Below are 27121 nucleotides of genomic sequence, written 5' to 3' on the forward strand. Positions count from 1 at the left end.
AATGCATCCCAGTGTGAAAGTCCCTTTTTAAATTAGAAAAAGCATGTATAAGTTCAATTCCTCCATTGAGGGTTGTAGAGATATATGAAGCTGCAGTCTTTGCCTAAATGTTTAGAGGCTTATCATAAAACTACTGCTGTAGGTATATTGGAATGAAAGATATGGATGGGAATTTAGATAATTAAATGTATTCTATCTTTATTTCAGTTTTTTTCAGCTGTAAAATTTGTGTATGCCAGCTTAATGGATTTGAATGTCTGCTATATAAATTTAAATACAATCATACGTAGCCTATAGTCATTATCAAAACAGGTTGGGCCATATCCATTTCATTTTGAAATGCTTTTTAACCTTCTAGAAAAATCCAACAAATGTTTTAGTAGGAAGGAGCTGAGAGAACTCATCTCATTTTGGTTCCTGTCAGTTGGGTTTAATTTTTGCAGTAGGTACCATTTTAGTGAAAACACTAGATGGTAGAAATGCAAAGAATTTATGAGGAGGAACCATGGCATCTGGAGGAAGAACTCAAGATGTTCACCCTTCACTAAACTCATTAAAGTGATGAGAATAAAATAATTCAATTTGGGCAACCTGGAAAAAATTTGCCTTAAGGTCAAAGTTTATCAGCTGCTAAGAACTCCTTATTATATACTGCAATGTCTCTCTTCTCAAAACAAGTCATATTCCGAAAAATGGATGTTCTGCCCACTGACTTGTTACTTGGAACAGAAGCATTGGATGTGCAAATTAGATCACTAACAGAGCTGAGACTGCAAACTATTGGGGAAATAGATTCTATAGCAACTTTCTCTCTGAAGTGTAAACTTCAATATTTTCACTCCATCCATTTCAGGATAACATATTTCCAGCTGATTTAATATATGAATATTAGTGGTTGGCTCGTGGCCACAACACAGGCAATTTTCAGAGATGTGAACTGTAAGCACCAAAGCATTTTACATATTTACCTTTGTTATTATAGATTATGTCTGTCTCAACAAGTATAATGATTGTTTTCAAGGATAGAAAAATGTTACTGAAAAATTAGTTATGTAGCTTACAGTGCCTTGTGTACAGCATAAAAATATGGGATGACTAAAAGCAGCCTGCAGATGGCTTGTTACTCTGACTGGAAGGAGAGAAATCCAGTCCCCTTCTCCTTGAAGCTGGGCTAGAATTTGTGACTTGCTTGAGTAATGGCAGATAGAACATATGTGATGCTCTAACATTTATGAAGCTTCACTATAAATAATATTATATCTTTTCCCTACATATCTTGAAACACTCACTTCACCTGTTCTTTTTTACTACTACATTTTATGAATTTAATAGATGTACACTGTGCTTCCGTTCAGCCTGTACTAATGATTAACTGTCTCTGTTTAATTCTTTTTCTTCTGTGTTCTAAATTCATAACCAAAAACAGTTAGGAACCTTCTTTTACTAGGCTAATGAAAGATTTTGTTTCGTACTTTCATAAATGTACCCATTAGAATATATATAAAGGTCTCCTAATATATCTTAAAAGTCATATGAGAAAGAGAAGGAGAAGGAGAAGGAGAAGGAGAAGGAGAAGGAGAAGGAGAAGGAGAAGGAGAAGGAGAAGGAGAAGGAGAAGGAGAAGGAGAAGGAGAAGTAGAAGAATAATAAGAAGAAGAAGAAGAAGAAGAAGAAGAATCAGAAGAAGAAGAAGAAGAAGAAGAAGAAGAGAGAGAGAGAGAGAGAGAGAGAGAGAGAGAGAGAGAGAGAGAGGAATATATAGCTCTGAATGGGATTTTTTCATCAAAACCCTCTCCTCAGAGCTCAGGGAACTCTGCAAAAGAGGATGCATAAAGAGTGAAAGAGACAGAGGGGATGGAATACACCAGGAGAACAAGGCTTTCTAAATCAACTCAGCAAGGTTCCTATGAACTCAGAGACTGAACCAGCAAATACAGGACCAGCAGTGGTCTTCACCAGGACCTCTGCAGATATATTATAGCTTTCAGTCTAGTATTTTTACGGATCTCCTGAATATGTGAATAAATAGTTCTCTGATTTTTGTACCTTTTCTTTCTGTCTTTTGGGTTGCCTTGTCCACAGTTGATGTGATTGTTTTTGTGGTATATTATTAGATTTTATTTTGTTATGTTCTGTTGTCATCTCATAGAGATGAGAGAAAAGGGGAGTGGATCCAGATGAGAATGGAGATGGGGAGGAACTGGGAGAGCAAACTGTAACTAGAAAATATTGTAAGAATATATATCCAATAAAAAAGTAGAAAAGAACAAAAATATACTGATATATTGTAAGGTTAAATTTTGTTTAATTTGAGATTTACACTAATACATATTGAAGTAGAATGATATCCTCTATCATTTGAGATAACAGTACTTATAAAACAGCCAAAGTATCTAAATGTGTTCATTTATAGTCAGATAAACAATGGCTTCAAATCATAAGATGAAAAGTACATGAGACCAAATCTAAGACTGTGAACTCCAGCTCATGGTAGGCATAGACGTGCCTTAGTTCCTAGCACAGTTCAGGACACCAACTTTTGCATGTGTAATTCTTAACTCAATGACTTAGAGAATTAAGGTAGCCAAGATAGAAGGAAAAAATTTTAACACATCACGGTAATTTAAAATATTAAGACGTTGAAGTGAAGCAAAAGAATTGAAAAAATATACAATAAAAGCCCTCTAACTTAGGGAAATTAATACCACCCATGCTACAACCACTGAAAATTATCTCTCCCAAGGAAGAGGTTTGAATTCTATATAAAGCGAGGACAAGCTATATTCTCTGTAGTAAAGAAGTGAGTTGAACATAGGCACAAAAACTAATCACTCTGAGTACATCACAGAGTAAAATCATAGTTTTGCACATGGATCAGGCTCTTGGGCAGTCAGAGGACAGATGAAAAGTAAAGGAATTGAAGGCTGACTGATGCACATTCACTCCTAGTTTGTCAAATTACATGTGCAAGTCTTCAATCAAAATTTAAAACACTCATGCAATCTAATCTTAATTACTACCTTCAAATAAAGACCACAATTTTATCAATTAATATTATTAATATTACTAGGCAATAATTATACCAATTTTTTCTAACTATATTAATTTAACTAATATGTACCTGAGATACATATTGCTTCCTTGGACCATTAGTTCCCTTTCCTTTCATTTAAGGAGCAGAAACTACCACCAATCATGAGTTAATCTTATGGTGATGTAGACACTTTTTAATCCTGAAGAAATTTAAAAAGAAAAGTGCATCTGAGCTTTCAAATCACATTTTATCAGGTTTTTCTCTTTGTTCACATGTAAAAATGAAAATAAAACCAAGAGATTCTATCTGCTACCCATTTTAACTCTTTATTATTTAATGATAGTATTACTGATGCTATCCTTTTTAAGAAAAATTCATAACTTTGGGAAGCAATAGAGATTACTCTGGGTAACCATATAATCACAATCTATGGTAAAAGTGAATCAAATATTTATTTTCAGAGAAGAAAACTTCACTAAATAACAGGAATGAGAAACAAGATTTTGAGATTACATATTGTAAGTAGTACATCTTTACAGGGGCCTCATGTGGAAATAAAATAGAAGTAAAAACAAAGTATTTCCTATTCATTTTATGATGATTAAGAAATGAGTGTCATTACAAAATAAAATATTAGATATATAATTGATTATAATGTTGATTAAACACTTACAAATAGGGAGCTGCTTTTTAAAATCAAGACTTATTATATAATTATTCAATTTTGAGAGTGAAACAAGGAACTGGGCACTGTTAGGAAAAGTAACAGACTATATTGCTTACTGATGTGTCCAAAGTCATACAGCTGATGGATCATAGCGACAAACAAATATGAAATTTTCAGGTTGGAAATTGAAAACAACTCATACATTTTTTTCTTGTTTGATGACACAACACATTATGTAGAAATGACAAAATACCAAATTACAAGGCAAAGATAGAAAACCAGCTTTCTACTAAAGTATATGTTTCCTTTTGATCATAGTTGGACATACTCTGATTTCTACAGTTAGACTTCCAACAACTACTGTAGTCTAACAGAATAGTAGACTGTTAGATGCTGGCTTCAGTTACTTTGAATACAATTCACCAACAGTGGAGGTGACATCTGTCACATGTCTGTTTGGAATCAAAGCACTGTACCCCATCAGTGTGATCATGCTTCTCTGCAAATTTACACGATTACTATTCTATCCTCTGTAGTAGTTAGATGGAATTCACTTTCCTTTTTTTTTAATTGGATATTTTTAATTTACTTTTCAAATGTTCTCTCCCTTTCTGGTTTCCCTTCTAGAACCTCCCTATCCCGTTCTTCCTCCCCCTGCTCCTATGAGGATATTTCACCACCCATCCTTCTTCTCTCATCTCCCAGCCCAAGCATTCCCCTACACTGGAGCATGAAGTCTTAGCAGGAGGCCTCTCCTCCCATCAATGCATGACAAGGCCATCCTCTGCTACATATGCGGCTGGAGCCATGGATTGCTCCATGTGTACTCTTTGGTTGGTGGTTTAGTCCCTGAGAGATCTGGGGGTTCTGGTTGTTCTTCCTGGGTTGCAAACCCCTTCAGCTCCTTCAGTTCTTTCTCTAACTCCTCTATTGGGGTCCCCTAGCTCAGTCCAATGGTTGGCTGCGAGCATCTGACTCTGTATTTGTCAGGCTCTGGCAGAGCCTCTCAGGAGACACCTATATCAGACTCCTTTCAGCATGAACTTGGAATCCACAATAGTGTCTGGGTTTGGTGACTGTATATGGGATGAATATACAGGTAAGACAATCTCTAGATGGCCTTTCCTTCAGTCTCTGCTCAACACTGTCTCTGTATTTGCTCCCATGAGTATTTTGTCCTCCCTTGTAAGAAGGACTGAAGCATCTACACTTTAGTCTTCCTTCTTCTTGAGCTTCATTTGGTCTGTGAATTGTATCTTGGGTATTCCCAGCATTTGGACTAATATCCACTTATCAGTGAGTGCATATCATGTGTGTTCTTTTGTGACTGTGTTACCTCACTCAGGATATGTTTCTAGTTCCATCCATTTGCATAAGAATTTCATAAAGTCATTATTTCTATTTTTATTGGATATTTTATTTATTTACATTTCATGTTATCCCCTTTCCTCATCCTCCCCTATAAATCCCCTATCCCATCCCTTCTCCTCCTCCTTTTTGCTTATATACCATTTTAATTTCATGCAAGTATTAAGGTCGGTTCTAGGTTGAGGAACTAGCAATACAATAAATGCAAATAGTCAGTGAACAAATCAGACAATAAAAGCTGATAGTCAAAGAACAAGCAAGGCAATAAACAGAGTCCTGTGATCACTCCCCTGGTCACTATTTCTAAGAGCTTATCAGGATGATCAAAATATCTGAGCCTACTTCCCTGTCCTAGCCCAAAGCCATTACCCAAGTAATACTCCATTGTGTAAATGTACCACATTTTCTGTATCTATTCCTCTGTTGAAGGTCATCTTGTTTTTTTCCAGCGTCTGGCTATTATAAATAAGGCAGCTATATACACAGTGGAGCAGATGTCCTTGTTTTATGTCAGAGCATGTTTTGGGTATATGCCCAAGAGGGGTATAGCTGGATCCCATGTCCAATTTTCTGAGGAATTGTCAGACTGATTTTTACAGTGGTTGTACCAGCTTGCAATCCCACCAACAATGGAGGAGTGTTCCTCTTTTTCTACATCATTGCCAGCATCAACTGTCACCTAAACTTTTGATCTTAGCCATTTCGACTGGTGTGAGGTGGAATCTCAGGCTTGTTTTGATTTGCAGTTTCTTAGAAAGAAACTGCCTTTTCCCCTAAAAGTGGCAGGTCTAGAATTATTTGTTTGACAAATATATATCTGATATTAGAGGTACTGAGAATACTGCAGTTGATCAACAAACAAGGAAAATTTATATAATTTTTTTTCATGTGATCAAATCAAAGCAGTTCTAAAACAATCTAGATTAGAGTATATATAATTCTAGCAAGCTTATCGATAAAGTACATATACAAACATGTACTTTATGAATAAGCTTGCTAGAATTATATATAAAATCAGTGAACTGAGAACCAGTGTTGTCTGAAAGATACTTCTGCAGTGTAGCAAACATTCCATGGAATTGGTCTGTAGCTAAGAATCTGAGATTAAACAATAACTTTAAATATCTTAAATTTAATATTTCATTTGTGTACTATACAAAAAGAAACATAGAGTGCATTATAGAAAAAACTATTGCCATGCAGTTCACCTTGGATGTCAATGTTCCTCAGGCCATAAAGATGACAACTAAAATTGCAACTCACAGACAACTCAACAAATAAGGAAATACAGAATAGTTCTTGAATTATGAGGTACAAAACCTTAGATGACAATACAATTAGGCAAATATTAATATTCTAAATGCTGTCATAACTGGCATTTTCATGAGCTTTAAGTAGAGATACGTAACTTGGGTAAATCTATTTCAATGCTTAATTGGTCTTACATTGATTGACAAAAACCAATAGAAGATAGATTAAAAGATTTTGGGTCAAGAGCCAACCACACCCATACTGATATGTGGCATCTACCTCTAAATACATTGGGGAGGGTCTCACAGACATTAAAAGCAGTGAATGTTGCTGCCTAATAATTTGAATTTTCTTTCTTTCATGTAAGATTTGCCATGTTAGTGCATAGAAGACCAAAGCTCTGAAGGCCTTGTCTATGCTATTATACTGGGGAGGCCTTCCAGAAAACTAAAACACTCCCCTTCAATCTTCACACATGGCTTCAAGCTCCTATGGTTTTTTGGTTTGCTTTATCGATCTCTGCTCTGGAAACAATTCTAAAATCCCTAGACTAGATCTTTGCTAAGTCTCACCCATTGTATCTTATTTAAACTGCTGTTTTCTATAACTTCAAGAACCAAATCTTTCTTTTCCTTAAGGTTCTAAAATCATTGTCCCAATTAAAATGTCAACTGCTACTAACATCTACAAACACCATGTTCTCTATACGACCTTGGTGTGCAAGTTTTGTTTTGTATCTGAATGACATAATGGTTCTTAAAAAAAAAAAAAAAACCAAACATTTAATTTGATGAAGTGTCCTAGGTTGATCTATTTCAAAAGTTCAAATATGAGTGGCTAAGACCTGCTTTGCATTTCAGTTATTAACAAAGGCCTTCAAACTAGTGTCTTACCTGCAATTATGAACAGTAAACTAATAATAAGGAAATTAAATGGATTGTAGGCAGTGAGGTGTACCCCAATAGACATAGCATCATGTGAATTGTAATGCTCGGTGCTTTTCTTTAAAAAATGAATACAAAGAGTTAATTAGAGCAGCTCACAAGCTCTCTATAATGTAGAACATGTGGTGCTTTTCAGCCTGTAGCATAACTTACTGTACATATGGAGACACACACACACAGACACACATGCAGACACACACAGGCACATGCATACACACACACACAAACATACAAAGAGACACACAAAGTCACACATGCAGACACACGCATGCACACATGCACACACACGCGTACACACACACCCCGAATATCTGCAGTTTTCTACAATCTAATGAGTGGCAGCATTTCTGGATCATACTAAGCACTGCTGTTTCTTTGTAGAAACAATATGACATAAACTTGGAATAAAATGTGCCACAGCCTGAGTTTATAATCCCCCACATCTTTGGTGCCTTAGTAAATGAGTGCTGTGATAATCCTTTACAAAATGGTTCAAAGAAAGACATACTAGTATTGCTGCTGAGAGAAGTATTTTAATTTGCACAGAAAAATTGTTGGAACATTTAGAGAGATGATGAGCAAATATTTAGGCTGGGGAAATATCTGCCAAAGTAAAGGTCTTACAGTGAAAAGGGCATTGAAACTTTCGTCCTGAATACAATACCTTGCCAAATGACAGTATCAAAAGAGAGGAGTTATGTAAAACACAGCAAAAGGTTTACAATTGGTTCTCAGAGGATGCAGGAAAGATTAATGTAGAAGAAAATGCCAGAGAATTCTAATGTAAATAAAAATTTAAAAATCTGGGCTCACTCTATAGTACTCCCTTTGCGAAATATAAATATATAACACGAATGAATAATTTAATATAGAGAGAGAGAGACAAGAGAGGATAGAAGCTGCCTGGAGAGGTAAATTCCAAGCTTCAGCTAAGTGTTCTTTCCAGACTATTCTCTTTGGAAGTGTTTTCTGCCAAAAAATATGCTCCCAGGCTCACCTTGGGAGAGGCATTGACATGCTGAAAGCTTTTACCTAAACCAATAAATGAAATTCCCTGATTAGCTCCAAGCCCTGCAGACTTGGTAACTTTCCCTATTAATTAACAAAGAGAAAGGGGGAAGGCAATACAGGGCAAAGTAGAGAACTGTAGGTCCAGGAGTGTCTCTGTGTAAACTCTGAGATACCAATACCCAAAGAAAACAATTGATTTATAGCCAATCTTTCCTGTATGATTTGTTAACACCCACAGAATTTAGTTTTAAACAATATATTATTGCTGATCTATGACCTGCTGCATATATGTGTGTGTGAATATATATATATAATATATATATATATATATATATATATATATATATATATATATATAGGAGCTTGGTTGCGTCTGAATGTGTATAGTATAGGCCTTTTACACATATACATTCAGAATGTTAACTGATAAGTATAAATATTTATAACATTTGTAAATTCTATTTAGGAAAATGTTACAGTTTCACTTCAAAAACTGTGATGTGGAGACTTCTAGGAGATTGCAAACATATTTTCTTATAAAAATCAGTATGATACTCGTGTGCTATTAAGATGAAAGGGGACCACAACAACTTCCTTTTCTGCTCAGAAATTAATGTGATGGCTGGATTTTAAAAGATACAGAAGGATAGCTGGCATCAAAATGCTTATTAACTGAACCTGAAATCTCAGACACAGGTAATTTTCCCTCGATAAACAACTGATGTATTTGGATGGGAAAATGTCACATTGAAGCACAAAACACCTGGAGTGGGGATAGAGGGAAGATTGGCTGCAAAGACTCTAGATGAATTTCAAAGTAACAATTCAGCCCCTGGCAAGAGCCACACTGGAGAGTATGATAGAAATATGCTGAGGTGATGCTCTAGTGTGGAGATGTTGAAACCAACACTATCTAAATCTAACCTGTTTTCAGTATCAACCATGTTTGTTTTCTGCATATATCTGTAGAATTTTAAAAAACAAATTCCATCTACTCTAATCACACACACACACACACACACACACACACACACACACTGGAGTGTTACAAATAGTTCTTAAGAATTATCAAACGATATTCCCAAGCAATCAAACATTAAACTGTAGATTCTGATTCTAATATAAGCTTATGCATACAACAAAATTTACATGATAGCTAGGAATAATATCTAGGTAAATATTCACTAAATACAACACCTAAATAGAGAGAAGGAAAGAAAACATAAAATTAGTTAAGTATCATTTATGTGAAACAAAGTTCCTTTCTTAGAAATATAAAGTCTAATAACCACAAAATAACCTAAATCCACACACATTTAATGCAGGACAAAAAAACAAACATAAGAATTTAAGAAAAAGTTTTTTTAGTCATTTATTTTTATTTATTTGTACTCCAGATTGTACTCCCTTCCACCCTCCACTGTTCCACATCCCATAACTCCTCCCCTCCCCTCTCTCCATCACCTACCCCTAACCCAACCAGACCACTAAACTACCTGGGGCCTCCAGTTTTTTGAGGGTTAAGTGCATCTTCTCTGATTGAACCCAGACCCAGCAGTCCTCTGTATGTGCTGGAAGTCTTATATCAGCTGGTGTATGCTGCCTGGTTGGCGGTCCAGTGTTTGAGAGATCTATGGGGTCCAGATTAATTGAGGCTGCTGGTCCTCCTATAGGGTCACCATCCTCCTCAGCTTCTCTTCTTCCAGCTTTTCCCTAATTCAACCACAGGGGTCAGCAGCTTCTGTCCATTGGTTGGGTGCAAGTATCTGCATCTGTCTCTTTCAACTGCTTGTTAGGTCCTTCAGAAGGCAGTTGTGATAGGTCCCTTTTTGTGAGCGCTCTGCTTCATAACCTCAGTAATAGTGTCCGGCCTTGGGACCTCCCCTTGAGTTGGATACCACTTTGTACCTGTTGCTGAACCGTCTTTTCCTTAGGCTCCTCTACATTTCCATCCCTGCAATTATTTTAGACAGGAGCAATTGTGGGTCAGAGTTTTGACTGTGGGATGGCAACCCCCTCACTCACTTCCTGCTGTAGGTGGGTTCCATGAGTTCCCTCTCCCTACTGTTGCATTTCATCTGAGGTGCCTCCCTTTGAGTCCTGATAGTCTCTCTCACCTCCCAGGTCTCTGGTACATTCTAGAGGGTCCCCCCAACCTCCTATCTCCATAGGTTGCCTGTTTCCATTCTTTCTACTGGCCTTCAGGGCTTCAATACCTGATCTAGTATCTGGTGAAAAAAAAAAAGTTTAAGATAGAGTTTTGATTGTAATAATTGAGAGAAGTAGAAAATAAGATTCATCCCCAGAAAACTACACACCTGTGTTATAAATGTATTGAATTTTCAGTGTGAGTTCACGAATCTGCATTAATGGACATAAATGAGTTAATCTGCATTAATTAATATTAATGATCTAATGAATGAGAATTTTTCATTTAACAATTTATTCCTTTATTTGGTAAGTACTGAGCAAGTTACACTTGAGAAATTCTAAATGTGTTCGGGTCCAAAATTTTACAAATAAAATTTTCCCGTTTGTGGATCATGTTATCTAGGGGAAAAGAAAGATGTCAAACTAGGGATAAATAATTATCTGGGTCCATCCATGAGAAACACTGTGAGATGATCATAATTGCTTTTAAGTTATACAGGTACAGTTGAAAAATGGTAGCTTGGGTCAAGTAATATCTGTTCACACATGTCAATCATCCTCTTGTGTAAATGTTCAGCTAATGCTTCATTTACATAGTTAACTGTAATGAGACTCTCCAAAGTTATAAGTTTTTAGAGGATAGCAATTGGATGCTTTGTATTAAATGATGCACACCAATTCTGATTGCAGAAGTTGACAATGAGAGCCCAGTAGGACTAAACATCACCAATTGTCCTAAATGAAATAAGACATGATAATCAAATCAGTGAATGTGTGTGTTTGTGTGTGTGTGTGTGTGTGTGTGTATGTGTGAGTGTGTATTAATATCAATGAAATTAAGGATAGTGCTAAAAGCCTGTAAAAGAGAAAAATAATCATTTGGGATTCATAATAGAAATTGCATAATCAATTGGGTGGTGACAAAGCTTTCTGACTTTCTAGACTGAGTAGATATTCACAAAGAGCCTGCAAAGGAGTCTCATCAATTAGTGGAAAATTTTTTTACATATAATTATCATAATCATCTTCCATCTATTTCTCAAATGTCCAACTACATGAAGTGTCAGGCTGAAGGCAGTGCAAAGCAAATTGAAAGTCAGTGCACCTGTTCCATCTCACATGTATTATAATTTGCAGATATTGTTAGTGCTTTCACCATTTCACCTTACCCGACATGTGGAATGTGTCTTTAAGGCCTTAGACAGAACATCTTTGATCCACAAGACTAATAAACTTGCTCCTCACTTTTACCAGTTTCTATAAGGCCATCTAAAGGATTTTTTTTTTAAGAGTCTGTAATGTGAAATGAAAGCTTAAAACTATAGTATGCACAACAGCTGGTCTTGGGACTTACTTATCAGAATTATTCTTACTGAGCAAGCATGTGTTTGGCTTCAGGGCTAAAGGCATTTTCATTTGTAAATGCTAAACAACAAGCAACCATTTTCTTTAGAAGACTACCTTTTGGCTCCTGGGATGTGTTCAAATAAATGTCTGTTTACTGATGGCTAACAAAGACCTATTAAGTATTGCTCTATACTGAGCATGACTGTCAATGCCACATATTACCAAACAATATATGTGTATTTGCAGTTACCACCCACTCCAATCCATAACATGCTTCACAATTTTGTCGTGTAAAATAAATTGTTTTAGAAATATTTGTATTTGACTGACAATGTGGATGAAAATTCATTGTATTAAAACAAAACAAAACTGCCAGAACACAAAGCTTATAATTCACAGAGGTGATAATAAACTATTACATTTTCTGTTATGGGTTGAATTGTATTTACACAATATTCAGATGTTTTAGCCCTAGCCTCTGGTGGGTAAATAGAGACAATGTTTTATAAAGGCAATTGGGATAAGTGTCACAAAGGTGAAGGTGTAAGGAAATAAGACCGATCAGATGAAAGGTCACGAGATGTGTGCACAGAGGAAAACTCTTGTGTCAGGATAAAACAAAGCATGTGTATCATCAAAACAAAACAAATGATATTAGCAACAAGATACCAGCACCTTGACATTAAATTTATTAGTCTTTGGAACTGTGAAAATGCACATTTCTGTTCTTCTAGTGACTGACTGTATATTTGCTTATAATCCCCTAAGAAATGAATTGATTCTACAATGATAAACACTACTATGTGCTAAGTTTGATGTCATTATTTCAATTGACACAGCAAAAGAGAAAGATAATGAGGACAAACCATTTACTCTAAGACAAAGAACCAATTATAGCCCATAGTAGTAACCATTGCAGTTCAGTTTGGGACAAATGTGGTGCACATCTGGAATTTCAGCATCCAAGAGGTTGTGACAGATGACTGCTGCAGATGTGAACACAGACTGGACCATATTATGAGTTCAAGGCCAGCCTGGTATACGTGGCAAAATCCTACATCAAAACCAAAACAAAACAAAACAAACAAAGGAACAAATTTCTATGTGGGGGTTTGACAGTGAGCATATCTACTTTTCAATAAAAATATAAAATAAGCACAAATGAAATGTATCAGTTCTATCACATTACACCATATAATTAACTAAAGTCATCTATTTATAAGTCAACCATAATTTTATGACTCAATAACTGAAGAATGATAATTCTTCAAAAATGTTTAATTCTACAGGGTGTTATTTAAAAAGAAGATAAGAAATATAAACAAATAAAGATAAGACTAGAAAATCAGGGATCTCTTTAGAATTATCCTATTTCATATAGCATAGAATATATGAAATATATAGGAGTAGACTAATATCTATTTCATGTATTTGTTATTCCATTTTTAAATTTCTTAGATCTATAATTAACATACATGAGTTATAATTCCAAGTAAATTTTAACATCTGAAACACTAAAGATTTATGAGGCATTCACCTAGAAATGGTTGTATATGTACATACATGTCTCTTTATAAACCAAAATTTGCATAAGCTATATAAAGACTATTCTTAGTTATAAGAGAATAAAGACGACACTCTAATTCTTTCCAATTTTTAAAAATTGATTAAAGAGAACTTTTATTCATGGATATATAAATATTCAATCCTAAATATAACATTTTCAATCTATATATTTTAAAAGGATCAGATTGGGGTATATGGGAGAGTTTAGGGGATGTAGGAAGGAAAGAGAAAATGGTGGGATTAAGGTATCAAAAATGGGGTATGGAACTAAACCAAGAATTCATAACAGGAATCTCGAATAGCTGAGAAACACTTAAAGAAATGTTCAAAATCCTTGGTGAACAGAGAAATGCAAATTAAATGACCCTGAGATTTCACCTTACACCAATCAAAATGGCTAAGATCAAAACCTCAGGTGACAACACATGTTGGTGAGCATGTGGAGAAAGAGTAACTAACACTCCATCCCTCCATTGCTGGTGGGATTGCAAACAGGTACAACCACTCTGGAAATCAATCTGGAGGTTCCTCAGAAAATTAAATATAGATCTACCTGAAGACTCAGCAATACCACTCTTGGGAATATTCCCAAAAGATGCTCCACCTTGCCACGGGGGCACTAAGTTCATAGCAGCTTTGTTTGTGATAGCCAAAAGCTAGAATCAACCCAGATGGCACACAAACAGTAGAATGGATACAGAATACTACTCAGCTATTAAGAACAAAGACATCCTGAGTTTTGCAGGCAAATGGACAGAACTCGAAAATATCATCCTGAGGGAGATAACTCAGACCCAAAAGGACATGCATGGTATGTACTCACTAATAAGTGGATTTAGCCTCCCCCCCCCCCAAAGAAAGTGTGGAAAACCTAAGATACAGTGTACAGAACTCAAAAATGTCAACAAGCTGAAGGGCCCAAGTGAAGATGTCTCAGTCCCACTTGGGAGGGAGAAGAAAGCAATCAAAAGCTGGGAGTGAGTGAACTGGGAGGGAAAGGGGATGGGGGAGGGTGGAGAGGGGAACATGGTCTGGTATTGGGTAGGGGAAAAGCACTGAAAAAATAAAAATATAAAATGTATAATCTCAAATAAAAATGAATGATGAGATTTTTTTTATTAACTAATAATTTAAAAATGTTTTGTCTGCTTCTCTCTGTGTACAGTAAACCACATGAATGTAGTAATCTGCAGAAGCCCAAATGAAGAGTGTATTGGATCTTGTGGAATTGATGTGGGTGCTGGGAACTGAACTGTGTCCTCTGAAAGTACTCTTGCACACTGAGCCATCTCTCTAGCTCCCTGAAATTACAATGTACACAGATTGTAATTATCATTGCAAAGTTTAAACACCAAGGGTAACTGAATGCATATTTTATTTCTTTTCTGATTCTCTTTGTGTAGTAATCACTGTTATCTCATAATGCATAAATTCATTATTATTGTAAGTAACACTAGAATGGATAATGCCAACTTTAACTTTAACATTGTCAATCTACATGAGTACATTCAGATAATAGAAGGTAGATCTTCTAAATGGTAGAAGAAAATGGATGGCAACAGGAACTTAACATTCTACATGACACTTTCGTTTTCTGCTGACTCACCTGTGCCTTTATTCCTATGAGAGTGAGTAATGCAACCATTTTAAAACATTTAATTCTGATTATACCTGCAGCAGTCAGCCTTGACAAAAGTAATTTGGATAGCCTATTACTTAACAGAAAGTTAAGAACATGACTTAAAGCATTTGCACTGTACATAAAATACCTCTCTTGATTGGTCCCAATAGCTAGCTATCAGAGATTGTTTTACAACTGAGGTCCTATATACACAATACAAAGACACACTGATTTCTCTACGCCCACATGAGGTAATTTCAGCTGACTGATATGACTATAAATAAAGAGGACAAATAAGTTCCATTAACACCTCACCGATGGAGGATTAGCTGTAAAGATAAATAAAAGGCCAAAACTTATTTATCTCAACACCTCCACTCTTCTGAAGTCTCTCGAAGGACTTGGTATAGATAAATTATATCTTTAGGCTCTCTGATGGCAGGAAGGAACGCAACCTGTTACTTACATGCACACTATTCTCTGACTATACTACATGATAAAAGCATTTCCATAAGTTACTTAAATATAAACTATGGGTCAAATTGTATGGCTAAGGCAATAAACTAGAAACTGAAACCCATGTCCTATTTTTTCTTGGCTCTCATTTTGAATCTATGACCCAATTCCTTTGCAAATGTGTGTGGCCTGAGGATGGGAGTTCTAATAATTATTTGGCCACAGGATTGAATTCTTATCAGGGGAAAATAAACAGGTATTATATAGATGCCCGAAGGTCTGGGTCACATAATTCTACTATGTCCAGTAACCATGATATCTCCTTTCCAGTGTCCATGGAAAGAATTTTATAAGTAGGCGTAGAAAACATTGCTCAACAAGCTGGAGTTTGTACCAGTCAGCAGTTCTCAATGAGTATGAGTAAAATAACCAAAAAAAAAAAAAAGAATTGCTTCATATATTTCATTGTCCTCTTGATGAATTATTTGAGCCAAAATTTACTTGGTGGTTTGTTTTCATTACATCAGTTAAGCAGCATTTGTAGCAACTTTTGCAGCTACATAAAAAATGTCTATTTAATGGTTATGAGGTAAATAATTTTGGCTGTCTCTCTTTTGTGAAATATTTACTAATAAATATATAACTAATAGTTCCAAGGAATTTGGGAAATATCTACTGAAAATAGAATATAAATACTCAAAATGAAGCCTGGAGCCACAATCTTCAAGTGGTATTGTATGTTTCTACTGTTTATTAATGAATGATATGCAGATTTATTAAAAACTGTATCCACACACTATTCTGATTAGCAGAGATAATATCTCAGTAGGCAGCATGTGATAATAGTTCTCGTACATTCATATTTTCTAAAATATGCTTTATGAATTTGAATTTTTAAACTTTTTGTCAAGAGCAAACTCAGAAAATAAAAATTCATTTTATGTTGCTTTGTGACATAGCAATTAATTCACTATGGGAATGAAGATTTTTGTGGGCACTACTACTTTCTTGTCAGGTCCTTGTCATCACTTCAATCTGAATTGTCTTCTAAGAAGTGTTTCCAGTCACTTGCTCATTGTGTGAGGTGACTTACCAAAGTGAAATATATAATCCATAAATTCACTCAAATGATTATATGTAAATTCTAGTGGGAAGCAATACAGTGGGATAAAACTGAATGAGTAAGTTTAATGGTGTCAATCATTCTTCGTTCTGTTGAATCCACTTCCCACAGGGTCATTCTGCTGCTATGTGACAGGTGATTGTCTTACCAAAGAGGCTTTGAGTGTGGCAGAGGTTATCAATATATTCAAGTTTAATTTATTTCAGAGATTTTTAGAGGCAAAATAGTATGAATAGTTTAATATTCTCTTACTGTGAAAGTTTACCAGTCTAGAGTCTGGGTTTCTTTGGCTATTTGGTACCTGAACTAACACAAGTGAAAACAAAAAGAAACATCACTTAGTTCCTTTCAGTTCAATGTTGTAAAGGATCCACAGTTTAGTCTCAGAAATGGTTCCTGTATCTACTTCCTTCTTTGTTATCAAATCTCCAGCTTGTATGTACCCTGTTTTCTTCTACACCTGATATCTAATACTTTTAAATTATCTGGAAGGAACAGAATTGGGAAGATTCATAAGGTATGCTTAACATCTGGACTGCAAACCTGAGCTTTGGATCAACTCAAATATGTTAGAGGTATTTGTCTCAAGCCATTTGAACTGACTACTGTTTCAAGTCCAAGGCAATCGCACTGAATGGATGTCAGACACTTCATATCAAAATGACCTGTGTTCTCTATTCTTATGTCTGTCTAAAACAACTCAATTCTTGCCTAATATTGTCTTTGAGAGAATATTTACCAAAAAAAAAAATCATAACAAATATAGCTCAAAACTGATCCTTTGTTTAGGTTGGGGGGGGTTGTTTGGGTTTTTTGTTTGTTTCTTGTTGTGGTTGTTGTTTTACTCACACTGAGTCAGTGAACTAGGAAGCAAAAGAACATGTGTGTGTTTGTGACAATAATAATTAAAGGAAAAAAGGCCCTGCAGTTGAGAGTGAATCACCATGGGAAGGGTAGAAGGGAAAGGACACAGGTGGTGTTAGGGGGAGGAAAAGGAAGCCTAGAAGGTGTAAGTGTTTAATTCATATAAAAATTACTAAGAAGAAGAAAAAACAAACCTAAATTCTCTATCGCCAGAAGCTCTCAATCTGATAGCCACTTTCTCTCATCAGAAGGGAAGAAAATGGTCAGCCCTCAGTATTTTACTGAGCAGCACTGGGGATACATGCTATTTTCTTTCCCATAGTTTGTCCATCTTAGCCATAAGGGATAATGAAAAATATATTCAAGTTGAGAGTTCTAAAGCAATGGAAAGCTTTTGGAAAACAGCAGAAGACAACTGAAATGCCTCCGTTCTTTTCCTTTTCAGGCCTGTAATTAATTACATTCTCAAAACAACAGCAAAGAGTTTCCTCCAAAGATAAGTGAGTTTCAAACTGTTGCTGCAATCTTCACAACGATATTCCATTTTATTTGTGGTAAAGACAAAGACTTTACAATGGCCTGTTGCCTCACTAAGGTTAGTCCTCATCTCCAACTGTCTCATTTAATCTGCTCTGTCCACAGGAACAGCTGAAATGGACCTCAACTAGGACAAGCAGTAGCTGTATGGCTTTTGTACTGATTTATTTATTCTGGCTAAAATTCTAATTTTTATTCAAAGCTTGACACCTCTAAATATATTTCCTTTAACTGGTCACTATTCCCCACACTTGGGATACAAACCATAGATTAAATCAAACTGAAACTAAGCTGGCAGTATAAACCCCACTGTATAACATTCATAGTGTAGAATAGTGCTATTCAGGCTAGTGGGAACCAAAGAGTATCACCAGAGTTACCCAGTTGTGGATTCAGACTACTGTAACACCCATCTGCTATGCAAACCAGTTCTGCTGGGACAGTAATGGATTCTGATAGTGGTCTTAAGAAATCAGTTTCTGATTAGATCTGAGTGCCACCCCACAGTAAGAAATACGTACCTGGTCCCTGTAAATCTGGAGGAAACCCTGTCACTGGGAGTCACAAGCCCTAGGGCAGAAGAACTTAATGTTATAACTATGAATTAAGCAACATGTAGGCATGCTGCCTTCTGATGATTTATACATATACTGGTAGATTAGTACATGGCTACAGCAATTTCTACAATGAGTAGGGGTTAATACAGAGACTTCTAGCTGGTCAAATTGTTCATCTTTAAGTGTGACATCTCCATCACCTACTTCTAGACACAGAAGATATGATAATAAGTAAACAGAAAGATCCTAAAAGCTAGAGGGTAGAATACAACTCTGTAAAGCACTGTTTCCTGGATATGCCAAAATGATGTAATCATGAACACACAAAGAAGCAGCTATGGCTTTCCTCAGAAGACCTGTGCTAGTGCATATGTGCACGCATGGGCACACACACATGTGTGGGCACGCGCACACACACACACCACATGAAAATCAAAAAGAAACTCTTTGGAAAAAAGGAGTCAATGGGAGAAGAAGGAATAAGATTAATTTTAAAACTCACATCTATTATTTCTTCAAAAATCTATCTAAATACTATATTACAATACTTGCATGCATAGAAAAAAAAGTATACAAATGTGCTTTATAACAAGAATATATGTACTCTTTACATACCACACACACACACACACACACACACACACCACATGAAAATCAAAAAGAAACTCTTTGGAAAAAAGGAGTCAATTGAAGAAGAAGGAATAAGATTAATTTTAAAACTCACATCTATTATTTCTTCAAAAATCTATCTAAATACTATATTACAATACTTGCATGCATAGAAAAAAGTATACAAATGTGCTTTATAACAAGAATATATGTACTCTTTACATACCACACACACACACACACACACACACACACACACACACACACACACATATACACTCAGTTCTTGTAGATTGTTTCAATAACATTGTTCTTACGTTTGGGCTGAAGAAGTATAACCAGACACAGTAGTGAGAATTTTAGATCATTTTAACTAAGCCTCCCTATGACTGCTTGACTATTTTGTAGCCCTGCATGAGAACTAATGGAAGTGTATCATGTAGCCATGATATATTTCATAGCTCACAGGTCCTTTAGAAAATGGTATGAGAAGAGTCTCTTTACTGTAGCAGTTGAACTGTTAACCAATGCATGATGTCGCTAAGCGCATGTATGAGGTAACAAAAGGGAATTCACATAGGATAAAGTACTCGTGCTTACATTATTTCTCAGCAACAGATGACACAGAGACATCTGCACACGGTACTTCTTTTATCACAAAAGAGTCACTTTAAAGTAGGAAAGGTAATTGTACTTAAAATATTTTCATTGCTACACTTTCACACCATACGGGACACTGCATATAGGGATGTTTTGCGAGAAAACAGAGGCAGTATATATTTTGTATGACTGTTCACCTTTGTCTTATGTCAATTTTCTGTAAATAATTTTCCCTTGTATAGGGTAGGTATGACAAAATTGGTCTTGTTTTAAAACTGCACAGCTTCATTTATTTCCTGAACTCTGTTTATAATGATTTGCATTCGATTGTTCTTGCAGCTAGCTGACACTCAGCCTAATATAATCACATCCCTCTAGCTTTGTTCCATTTCTGTTTTTACCTCCTCTTAATTACCCCCTTTGTAGCTCTACTCTCTGGTCTCTGTGTCTCTGATACATAAAGGTACCAGTTTCACAACCCCAAGGCTTGTCAAGTTAAAGATTAATGAGCAGAATATACCCAGAGGCTTGGAAAGGTTAAGCATAATTACAAATGGGTATTTTATGCAATGTTGGAGATGTGCAAGCTGTTTTTAAAAAAGGACAAGAAAAAAGGTAATGAAACTTGGGGGATCCATGTCAACTATTGTAGCTCAGGTAAAAAGGTCTCCTTAAAGGAGACATTAACATACTAACAGAAAAATGATGTTAATTTCTGCTCTTTGTTTTATTCACACTTAGAACATACACATTAGCACATAATAGGTATTAGGTACAATCAGAATCCATATTGCCTTGACTTTTAATTTTACCTTTATTTCTTTGTTATTAAAAATTGCCTTTAATGCTTAATTTTTAAAGAAAAGTATCTTTTGAAATGAGTACAATAGCTAAAGACAACTGTAGAAAACTAAAATGACATTCAGGGAAAGAATGTGTAGTTTCCACATAAAATTTTATATTTTCCCATAAAATGATTAACTTTCCAAGAAAAAAAATAACAGGAAGATTCTGCAAAGGTTCACTTGCTCAGTTACTGTAAAATAAGTTGAACATCTGGCCATCTAATCACTGTGGGGCTAGTATTTGGATTATAGTAATTAAAAAATCCATCCAGTGTTTTACTAATTATAAAGTGTTACCAGGGTTAAATTGTTCATGCTTAAAAGTCAGAAAGCTGTTGACCAAGTTGGTGGTACTTTTTCTCAAAATGTTTCAGAGTGAGGGAATGTTTGAATTAACTTTTCTCAAGAGTTAAAAAAAAAAAAGGAATATTGATCTCTAAATGTTGTGTTGAAGAGGGAGTTATTATTTTTTTTTAAGAAAGAGATTAGTAATGCAGAGAGTTAATTTATTTTCTTAAATTGTATTGTTCATTATCAGACATGTTTTGTCTTTTATTAAGCAAGCCTTAATTCAATAAGAAAATTAATGACTCCTGCCAATGTATGAGTGCCATTATTACACCCCTAGGGCTATTGTGGCATGATGGTCATGGTTGTGGTTCATGGGATTTATAACTAATTGGGACTGTTTGTTTCTTTCTTCCTCTGGAAGGCAGCATTGTACCTTCTGTTCCCATGAAAGATAGTCTTCAGAAAGGATGTTTTCAGGTTAGAACAACCTCAGATCCTCAGGGTCCTGTATCTAAATTACATTACATCTTCAGCCATAGGGAATGACTTTCAATTTCTGGTAAGTAACCAAGAGAGACAATAGCTTGTGTGTTGGGAATCACTAGGAAAACCCTGCCCAGAAACTCAAAGTGGAGCTTTTCAATCCTGGTGTTAGGATGTTTGCTATATAGGCTCTTGGAGAGGACATTTCAGCCTTCATTTAAACTATATAATTATATGTACAGACTTGGGAAACCTTGTCAACTATCTGGGGGCAATGAAGTCATGGATCTTAGAGAATAATTTACAAATTTGCCAAATCAATATAATTCCTAACTACATTCAAAATATGTATCTTTATGTCCACAAATACTTATAGGTCTCACTTCATATCCAATAAGTGTCTCTTTACAATGAAAGGAGACCATTATATAAAACCATAACTGACCAAACTACTGAGAGCAAGTGACTGTGTGGTAACATCTCAGCCAATATATCTATAAGAAAACTGCTGCACTAACATGCAGGGATCACAGTAGAAGAATAGAGGGGCAAAGGGAGCAGAACAGACACAGAAACAGAAAGTTAGAGTATGCTGAGATTTTTGTTTCATGGGAATTTCCAAAAATCTACTTCTATGAAGTCTCAACAAGAGAGCTATCCAAAGAAAACTTGAATAAAGAAGACACCAATAGGCATGCTAATATAAAAGCTGGAAATCTCCTGGGACTTCAACAATATATAAAGAACTATTGGCAACTGCGAAATGCTGAGAATGAGAAAAAGGTCTTCCTTGGGTAAGAAGTAGAAAATACATTATTCAATATGAAATGGCCCTGAAATCAGATAAATAAAAATGTAATATGAAATGAGCAGATTTATATGTTTAGGAATATCTATCTATCCATCTATCTCATATCTACATAGATAGGTTTGTATGTGAGAGAGTATTTTGTGTGTGTGTGTGTGTGTGTGTGTGTAGTATGTATAAAAGAGAGATAGAAAGAGAGAGAGGAAAAATTTAAAGAAATGGAGGCTATTAATTTCAGAAAGAGCAAGGGGATGTGGGGGACGAATTAAAGGAAAGAAAAAATGGAAGAGCACAATTAATATAATTATATTTTAAGTTTTAAAAAGTAAAATTGCACTTTAAAAAGTATTATTCATGCACATGTTAAGAAAGGAAACTTTACTTGTCCACATAACTACCCAATTGGCTCCATTCAGGGAGATTGCAGTAGCTTTTTACTACATTGTATTTTTTTCTCCTCAATGTTTTTCATCAAAATAGTATATATATATATGTGTGTGTGTGTGTGTACACACGCATAATTCAGTCAGACTTTCAAGTCATCTAGTTATTGCCATGGTTTTCAATGATGTTCTTAAATCTACTGTCAAATCCCTGGTGTCTTCTTCTTTAGGTTTGTTGTGGATGCTTTGCCCACACTTGGGGGCCAAAATGTCAGGGACCACTCTACCAATGTTGGAGCCCACACTGCCAAAAGCCTTGGGGGCTAAATTGTTAGAGCCCACACTGCCTCAAGCTGCTTCAGTCCTCGGGTCGGGGTTCAGCAAGAGAGAGAATGAGGATGAAGTTGAAGAATGGAGACCAGATAAAGTGATGGAGACCAATAGAGTGTGATTCAATCACGTTTATTCTTCAGTCTCTCTTCTCTCCAAGTCCCTAGTTCCTAGTACCAAGTCTCAGGTATCAAGTCTCAAGTCCTAATCCCAGTACCAGCTGTAATAAGTCTCAAGTCCTTGTTTCTAGTTTGCTAGTCTCTTTCCCAGTTCCAAGTTCTTTTCCAAGTCTCAAGTGTCTTCTGTCTGCCTCTCACTTTTTATATGTCTTACTTTTAAGTCACGCCTTCAAGTCACACCTTTAAGTCTTGTCTCTAAATCACACCTTTAAGTCATGCCCTTAAGTCACATACCTTTAAGTCTCAGACACCTAAGGGAAAATCCTGAGTATCTAGAACAAGATGTTATCAGAGTGTGCTCAGCTGTTGTAGGCTGTCGTAAACAAGTCTCTTGTCAGGGTATATGGCTCAAGATGGCTTCAAGGATGATAGCCGCCTTCTGTCGGCTCCCCACATAGGTTAACATTGGTATTTGTTATTTAATTCTGTCTAAATACATTACCTTCATTTTATATCTAAGACAACCAAGAGAAAATCATGTTCCACCTGCCTTTCTGGTTCACTCTTTGGGCTATCTCTTTTTCTTTTCAGTTTTTAATTCTCTAGTGGTTGCTTAAAATGATTTGAATGATTTTTCTCCTCTAAAAAAGAAAAAATTCTTTACCTTAGTGAATGAATCCAGTTTCATGGTTTGAAAAAAATCACTTATATTGTTTAACATTGCCAGAATAATGATTTTTAACAAATATCTATATTCTTCCTCACATCAAGCAGGTCTCTTACAATTAAATGAGCACATTGGTTTGTACACCACTAAAAGATGGCATCTAGCTCTCTTAGTCAGAAGCATTAAAAATTTGGGTAACAGAATTGTTCCTGTCTAAAGAAAATACAGAGACAAAAATGGAGCAGAGACTGAACAAAAGGCCATACAGTGACTGGCTGAACTTGGGATCCAACCAATGCCCAGGCACCAAACCCTCAAACTATTACTGATTCCATGTTGTGCTTATAGATAGGAGCCTAGAACGACTGTCCCCTAAAGAATCTACCAGAATACTCACAGCCAACCTTTGGACTGAGAATGGGAACCCCTATGGAAGAGTTAGGGGAAAGACTGAAGAAGCTGAATGAGATTGCAACCCCATAGGAAGAACAACAGTAACAACTAACTTGGACCCCTCACATCTCCAAGAGGCTAAGCTGCCAAACAAAGAGCATACATGGACTGGTCTGTGTCTCCTACTACATACATCTCAGTGGCAAAGAATGTGCTTACTCCTGTAGAAACTCTATGCCATGGAAGAGCAATGCTATGGGAGGTGAGGTAAGCGTGGGTAGGTGTGTGGGGTAGCACACTCTCAGAATTAAAGGGGCTGGATGGGGTGAAGAACTCATGCAGGGGTGCTACATTTGGAATGTAAATAAATTAATAAAATATAAAAAAGAATTAGGGTGAGACAACATGACTCTGTATTTGTCACAATGCAACAGTCAATCCTATATTGTTATGTAACAATGTCCAGTGGCAGACCTACTATCTGAGTGAAGTGTTTTTAAGTATCCTGGTGTTAGAAGTGTTTTGACACAGAGCATATACACAAAGAAGAAATGAAACTCATGCTTCAAGTGATAAACCGGCAAAATTTTCCTGTAAAGTTGTAATTAATACTTGAGGATTTACAAGCCATATTCTCTGCTTTCCAACTGATCATCTCTGCCATTGCATTTAGACCAAATGCGTGTCTATTGTTGAATAAAAACTTATTTAACCTAACAGGTGTTGGTCTGAATTTAACATGTGGGTTCTTTTTTATTGTTCAGTAATTTAAACCACTGAACTATTGAGGTTTACTTATGTCCACTGTTGTATCTGTACAATCTGTAATGATTTATATAATTTTCAAGTTTACATTACCATCCCAGATCTCCAGACACAGTGTAGTCAAAGAAAATTAGAGTGGATTTGTAGATGTTTCCTAATAATCTATTTGAGTTTTGTTTGTTTGTTTGTTTGTTTGTTTTACATTTCATTTTTTCTACCTCCATGTTTCACAATTACAAAACATACAGTTAGTTTTTCTTTAAAAATTACATTAGTTAGTTTTAAAAAATTACATTAATTTATTTACTGAGGGAGGCACACAGATACACATACATGGTCACTGTGGGTGGAGTGGCAACCAGAGAACAACTTGCTGAAGGAAGTCTGTTCTCATTTGCATCCTGTGATCAGGGACTGTACTAAGATTATCAGGCTTGGTTTAAACATGATGACCTGCGGCTTGGAGGATACAGAAAAAAATGGAGAATACTCAAAAATGTATGCCCTTACCAAAGACTACTAGCAACAGAATGACTGTCCCCTCCCCCAACCAGAGTGGCACCAAGACTAAAAAAACAAACAAACAAACAAACAAACAAACAAACACCCTTAATGGGGGAGTCTCAGGGAAGGCTGGTGGAAATGCTCACTCTGTGGTGACTGAGGTTTGTGGCTGCAACTTTTCCCCAGAACAGGAAGCAAGGAACAGCTAAAACAAGAACTCAGCTAATTCTCTTTTTTGTCGTTTATTTGCTTGTTTTTTTTTTTTTTTTTTGGATATTTTATTTATTTACATTTCAGATGTTGTCCTCTTTTCTCATTTCCCTTTCTAGAAATTCCCTATCCCATCCCCCCTCCTCCTTTTTGCTTTTATACCATTTTAATTACATTGAAATATTAAGGTCAGTTCTAGGTTAAGGAACTAGCAATACTAATTCCCCTCTAAGCCCTGTCCCTATGAACTTAGTCTTTTGGCCAACCAAGCAATACCTCCAATGGCACCCACATGGATTCTTCCAACAATCCAGCAGCTTCAGGCAAGAGATGAGAATTCAAAGCATGAGTCTGAAAGTGGCATTTCTGATCCAAAGCCTAACACATGTTTGCCTTCCCAGGGAAAGCTTAGGTTCTATACTCACAAAACAGTTGCAGAATTAAACCAGGGAATGATTCATTATAATTGAGTCTTGCAATGGCAAATATAGTCCATAAAAGAGAGAACACATTCTTTTTATACCTGATTTCAGAAGTGTGATCGCTTCATTTCTTCCCATAGAATAAAACAGAATCTATTCTGTTTTTTACTCCAGTTTACTCTGCATGATTATTATGACCAATTCATGTCTGATATAGATCTGGAGGGAAAAAAAGTATTGTAGAGACATAACACGGTGTTGGACAAGGAGATGCAATTTCCCTTCAAATATGTTACCCCTAAGCAAGACTTATGCAACCACTGAAATGTATGCTTATCAATAAATAAACTCTTGAATTTTCCTATTTCTTAAAAATCTTAATAGAAGGCTATAATCCAATAGATAGGGATTACCATGATTTTAAGTCATTCATATTTAATAACCATTAAATTAATGGGGGAAGAGGAAAATCTAACGTGAACTTGCAAATTATTTCACAAGACTATTAACTACCCTAAACATTCACTGTCTTTGTGCATCAGTCACAAGCCTTTATTCGGGTTAGCATTATTTTGATTAGTGTAGCTGGTGGAAGTAGAGATTCATTAAAATATCTCATCCTTTAAAGTCTAGTTATGAAATTAAAATATGTCCAGTTTTACAGGATAACAATTATTGAAAGCAAATGCTTTAAAATAGACTCTTTATATGGATGACCTAGGTTAATAAATTAATTTTTTCATAACTTGTTAAGAGACATGGCTTCTAAGATCTCTTTACTAACCATTAGATGGCCTTTCTTATTATTTTTGTTATTTTTATTATTTAAGCAGGAAAAGAGCTTAAAACTGTGAAAGGGAAATGATTTAAACACATTATGTCTAACTTGTATTTAGAAAAGAATGCATTTAATAAAAATTTCTCTGGTGCACAGTTGTTTGTTTCTAACAAATAGTCTTACAACACACACATACACACACACACACCACATACATGTATAAACAGCATTTGTTGAAAAATTAGTTAACAAACTAATGTGTTTGTTATTGTTAATCCAATACTTTACATTCAATGTTTAGTTAGTTTCAAAACTCTCAATTTATACAAAATTGAGAAATAATTTTCAACAACCAATATCATGGCCAGGATATATCCACATTAAAAACCCTCAAAGTCCAGAACCATGGTAGCACTA

Source organism: Arvicanthis niloticus, chromosome 3, assembly GCF_011762505.2.
Source record: "Arvicanthis niloticus isolate mArvNil1 chromosome 3, mArvNil1.pat.X, whole genome shotgun sequence".
NCBI classification, from domain to species: domain Eukaryota; kingdom Metazoa; phylum Chordata; class Mammalia; order Rodentia; family Muridae; genus Arvicanthis; species Arvicanthis niloticus.